The following is a 6407-nucleotide window of genomic DNA, read 5'->3' as shown; positions in this document are numbered from 1 at the left end:
CACCTTTTCAGGATGGATAGAAGCCTTTCCAACTTCTCGAGAGACAGCAGACACCGTTGCCTCCATTCTCGTTGAAAACATCATCCCGCGGTTTGGACTGCCGACTACCATCCAGTCAGACAATGGCCCAGCCTTCACTGCCCAAATAGTCCAGCAGGTCACCACCTCTCTCAACATCACCTGGAAGCTCCACATACCCTATCACCCTCAATCATCGGGTAAGGTGGAAAGGGACCATGGCATCCTGAAGGGTCAGCTAACCAAACTTTCCATTGAGACCAGGCTCTCCTGGCCAAACCTCCTCCCCCTGGCACTCACCAGAATCAGAGCAACCCCGCGAAACTCCACTGGACTCAGCCCCTTTGAGCTGGTTTACAGTAGATCATTCCTAATCAATCACAGCTTACCTGTCAACCCCCCTCCTCTTGCCACGTACCTCCCCTTTCTGTCTTTACTTCGCCATCTTCTCAGGGAACACGCGGACCGGACCCTTCCTCCCATAGGGGGTCCAGATGAAACACAGCCAGCGGTCCCCCTCGAACCAGGAGACAGCGTTCTTCTAAGGGAGCTCCAGCCTGGCTCCCTACAGCCCAGATGGACGGGACCCCATACGGTAATACTGACTACTCCTACTGCAGCCAAGCTCCTAGGGCAATCACTTTGGTACCATGTCTCTCGCCTCAAGCTTGCTCCCATACAGGATTGCTGGGAGTCAGAACCACTGGGCCTTACTCGTCTGCGGCTCACCAAAAAATTGGGCCATGCAGACCCTCCTGTTGCTCCAGTCCCTCCCACCAGGAACCTGCCACCAGAGTGAGCTGAAGCAGGGAGCAATGTTGTTCAGTAAGACCGGCCTGATAAAAGAAGCTTCAATCTGAACTGTCTATAAGAAAAATTAAGCAAAAATCTCTCCTCTTACAACCTGCTTAAGTCCTAATAGCAGCCACCTATTCTTACCTGGTCTGCCCCTATCCTCCTAAATCTTCTAATTATCAGCGTATAACTCATATTTGCCTCTTTTTTTAAAAATTCTTACAGAACCACACCAGCGAAGTTTCTCAACTCATGGCCAAACAGATGTTCCTCCTGACACCCCTCAAAACCACCACCTTCCAATTTCCCCCTCCCCCCTCCGCCCCTATTCAGCAGTAAGTAGCCAGACGAATAAGCGGCACCCCTTGTTAACACAAAAAGATCGGAATGTAAGATTGGTGGATAATGAGGGATGGTCATGTGGGGAACCTAGGCCTGCGAACTTTGGCCAGGACCGCCCACAGCCAAGCGCACCAAAAGAAACTCCCTAGAAGTCCTTGGAAAAAAGCGACTGACTGTCAGCCAGTGAGATTTCTCTACGTCATATTAGCCTGACTTCCCTAGAGGGACCCTTTTTTTAAATATACCCACGTGGTCTCTCCGTGCGCAATTTTCCTGACCTCCATCTTCCAGGCCAGTGAATCTTGTCCAAGGAATGCTGTGTACTGAATAAAGCCTTTTGAACTTACCACACTTGATGGCTCCGAGCCCTGTTCCTTCCTTCTCTGTGGGGAAAAATACCTTACACATACCTTGATGGGAGGGGATCCAGCTGAGCCAGTGACCCTTTGCTCAATCCAGTGATCATGGGGTCATGTGTATGATCCCAGGCTAAAGCCGATAACCCCTTGGTCAAGCTGGCAACCCCTTGCTCAAGCTGGTGAGCCTGCACTCAAGCCAGATGAGCCTGCACTCAAGCTGGGACCTTGGGGTTTCATACCTGGTCTTCAGCATACCAGGCCAGTGCTCTATCCACTACACTACCACCTGGTCAGGCTAATGGTTGATTCTTGTATGTGCCCTGACTGGAGCTTGAACCTGCAACCTTGGCATATCAGGACAATGCTCTAAGCAACTGAGCTACCCAGCCGGGGCTTAATTTTTTATATATTGATTCTAGAGAGAGAGGAAGTGAGAGAGAGAGATATCAAACTGCTGTTCCACCCATCCACGCATTCATTAGTTGATCCCTAGATGTGCTCCAACCTGGGATCAACCTGCAACCCTGGAGTATAGGGACAATGCTCCATTCTAGCTACTTGGTTGGGGCCCTTAAAAGTATTTTTAAACTTCCCTTTTACTAGACCTTTTAAGCAAAATATTAGAAAATTATAGGAACTACAATGCCACCAGGAGCTCTTAGCATTTACCTGAAAGTGAGAATCAAACATAGTATCCCACTGGAGGGTCCTGCAGAAGACTGCAGTACTTGCAGCCAAATTGGAAAGGGAAATCAACTCCTGTGGTGGATCATTTGCAATGATGAGGCCACCAACAATTCCTTTGTGGACGGAGAAAAAAGGCTGGGGCCACAGACTAAACCTGACCAGCTCAGGTGAACTGGTGGTCTTGCTAACAGAGACCTAAAGTGACCACACAGGATGGTCTGAAATTAAAACTTTCTAACTAAAAGCAATTCATGGCAGTAGTCATGTCCTAGGGAGGTATTTTTCTCTAAACAAAGGTCAATGTTTACCTTAAATGAGCCTGTCTTTTGTCCTTTGCATTACCTGATAATATATCTTTGAAATGTAAGGGTAAGCTTCTTTTCCTGGCCCCCTCAAGGCAGGCATTCCACCAGAGCAGGAGCCAACAATCCTCCTATTGTTATTGTTACCATGTTAATTGTTAACTCTTACCTACCTATGCCTGCTTATGAAAAAGAAATTTCAATATATGTATTTTTACCTTTTATCCAATCTTAAAGATTTCCCTGCTTTGCTTTCTCCTGCCTCCTAATCCCCCCTACATCTTCTCGTTTGATTCTAATGTATAAAGTAAGGGTAAAACCACCACTTTCTTAAAATGTAATTCCGTGAGAGCCATACAATATGTTTAACACTAAATACAAGTAAATGTGTGCATTTTATGTAAGACCCAAAACTTTTAAAGTACAATAAGTCTCTGAATTCTTTTTAATAACATTGTTATGCTGTTGCTAACCAATGATGAATAAAGTACTTCTTACCATTAAAAAAGAAAAAACCACCACTTTCTGGCAATTGTCAACAATTTGGCTCAAATAAACTCATAAAAGTTCTTACATGTTTGAAAGTTTCTTATGTTGACACCTTCCATCCTTGTACACATGTGCCACTCCTCCCATCAAAAGGTAAAGCCTATTTTCCCCTGGACTTGTCTTGTAACTTGCTTTAGCCAATAGACTTAGGTAGAAATGACTGTCTAGTACTCCTGAGAACTACCTGAGCCTTAAGGCCTTACGAAGACTTCCTGTTTCTGCTTTTGTGTTTTTGAAAATTAGGTGACAGGTTTAAAACCTCAGACTAGGCCACTAAATGAGAAAAGAGAGGCCCAGCCAGACCCCAATTATTCCAGTTGTGGTCAGACATGTGATACTGTGTAGAACATTATAACCCCAGTGAAACCTCCTGCTGAATGAAGCCAACACTATGTCTAGTGGAAGAACTATGCAGCAAAGTTCAACCAACTAACAGAATTCATGAGAAATAATAATTTGTTATTGTTTTAAGCTAGTAAGTTTTGAGGGAGTTTGTTACACCAAAATGGATAACTGAGATAACTGTTTATCATTCAACCCATCTTTGTCAAGGATGTCAACAATATGGGTCCCAGATAACTCCTTAATTTTCCTAGTTTTTATGTTTGAACTGTTGTTTTGTTACTTGAGCATTCTATATTGATCTCAACCATGCATTCCTGACAGTTCCAATTTCAAATATTATAACCTACCATTACTATAAGAATTGTGAAAATTATTAGAGCTTACTTTGAGTTTAGAAACTATGACCACTTTTTCTATATTATTCCCTTAATATAGTTAATGCTTCAATTTCATCTTCGATTCTGAAGATACTTTTTGTAGGTAGAACGCAGAGCGCATTCCTAATAGCTGTGGCTGATGCAATGCTGTGAGAATACTCCAGCACCTGAAACCCTCCTAGGCACACCCAGGAGGGAGCTCACCCACTATGAGGAGGTAACTCAGCACCAACCAGGCAGCTCCCTGACCTTTTTGGCCATTGGCTGTGAAGGACATTCTGTAACACCCTATAGGCTGAACCCATGTATATAAGCTAGCTTACTTCCTGAATAAAGTGGATCTGCGTCACTGAACCTGGTCCCCGGAGTCGGGTCTCTGCATCTCTGTCGTCCTCACCTTCGTCCTCACCTCCGGTGGGCCTTGTCCACAACTTTTTATTTTATTATTGACCTAAATTTTAAGTTTTACTTTCAAAATGTCCTCTGTCTGTATTTGTTGTGATAATTTCCTCTGAATGTGTTTTTGCAAGTTTATTCATGCTTTTTAAATGTAAATTAAATGATGTGAGAACAATGCACATTCAGACAATAGCATTCATCAGATTTTATCACTGAAATTGAAGGATTCTCCAGGGATACAGCTCTAATCTTTCTCTCTTCCTTACTCTAAAGCAGGGGTTCCCTAACTATGGCCAGCGGGCCACATGAGGCCATTTATCAGCCCCCGCCGCACTTCCGGAAGGGGCACCTCTTTCATTGGTGGTCAGTGAGAGGAGCATAGTTCTCATTGAAATACTGGTCAGTTTTTTATTTAAATTTACTTGTTCTTTATTTTATTTTTTTTTTTAAAGGCTCCTTTCTTTTTTTTTTAATTTTTTTTATTTTATTTATTCATTTTAGAGAGAAAGAGAGCAAGAGAGAGAGAGAAAGGGAGGAGCAGGAAGCATCAACTCCCATATGTGCCTTGACCAGGCAAGCCCAGGGTTTCGAATCGGGGACCTCAGCATTTCCAGGTCGACGCTTTATCCACTGCGCCACCACAGGTCAGGCTTGTTCTTTATTTTAAATATTGGATTTGTTCCTGTTTTTTTCTTTTTTTTTTTTTACTTTAAAATAAGATATGTGCAGTGTGCATAGGGATTTGTTCATAGTTTTTTTTATAGTCCAGCAGTCCAACGGTCTGAGGGACAGTGAACTGGCCCCCTGTGTAAAAAGTTTGGGGACCCCTGCTCTATAGAATCTCTGTGTGACTTTTATCGATGTCAATGGCTTCAGTTAACATCTAAAAATGATGACTCACAAATCAAGGCTTCCCATTTGAACTTCTCTCCTGAGATTCAGATATGGTTCCAACTGCCCACCAGGTACCTCAACTTGGATGATTTACAGGCTTCACAAGCTCGACATTTCAAAAATGGAATTCATTGTCCCCCAATATTTATTATTCTTCCTTTAATTTTGTACTCGGTGAATGAGAGCAACATTCTTCCAGAAATTTGGCATGTCGGTTTCCTCACCAAGCCAGGAGCCCTAGGCTTCGTTTGATTTCTAAGTCTTCAAATCCTAGCACAGGACCTAGTTTCTGTAGTGCCCACTAAATATTTTTTCAATTAATGTTTATTCTAGTTCTGCTTACTTCATCCCAGTCTAACCCAAGTAAATATGCCCATACTTTCAGCACCATCTAGTCATGTCCAAGGCAAGATTTTGTAAGGAACCTTGTCACCATCAACAGAGGGTGTAGGAACCAAATGAGCCACCACAGGCCACATATGCTTGGGAAAATCTTATTGTTGGGCAAATGAGTTTGTAAAATTTGTATTTTTTTAGTTTGCTCACTTTTATTGTTACAAAATGGCGCTGGGCAACACCAGGTATATGTGGTCTGCTTGGGAAGGGTCATTGTTTTGCTGTTTGCTGGAGGAGAGGTTTTTGCACCAGAAAGTTTTGAAAAGAGAGAGAAGGAGAAGATGTCTTGACCTTTCTTTTGCTAATAGTTCCCATGCCCCACCTTCTTCCTATAAATGTTCCACTTTCTACAACCCTTTGAGCACCCTTTTAGTTGCTAAATGGAATGTTACCCAATCCATCAAGTCAATTAGATCTTCAAATTTATTCAGTTAAATTCGTTTTTTAACAAAGTGAATGAACAATAGGTTGCAGTTATAGTTGCAATCTTGTTAATGTAACCAAAAAATGTAATTTTACACTTTAAATAGGTGAATTGTGTGCTGTGCAAATTTATATCTCCATAGAGCTGTTAAAAAGTAAAAGTAATCTTCATCCTACTTCATGTCAAAATTCATTAGGAAATCTAAATTAGGGAGTCTGAATTAAGCGAATTTTATAAACTTCCTTTTTTCTCTTGTGGACGAAAAAGGGGTTACATACAAAACCTGACCAGCTCATGGGAGGCCTGCATGGTGAACCTTACAAACTCAGACCTAACATAACCACATAAGATGGTCTAAATCGGGGTAGTCAACCTTTTTATACCTACCACCCACTTTTGTATCTCTGTTAGTAATAAAATTTTCTAACCACCCACCGGTTCTACAGTAATGGTGATTTATAAAATAGGGAAGTAACTTTACTTTATAAAATTTATAAAGCAGAGTTACAGCAAGTTAAAG

The sequence above is a fragment of the Saccopteryx bilineata genome, chromosome X (assembly GCF_036850765.1).
Source record: "Saccopteryx bilineata isolate mSacBil1 chromosome X, mSacBil1_pri_phased_curated, whole genome shotgun sequence".
NCBI classification, from domain to species: Eukaryota; Metazoa; Chordata; class Mammalia; order Chiroptera; family Emballonuridae; genus Saccopteryx; species Saccopteryx bilineata.
Note: the sequence above shows the minus strand (reverse complement) of the source record.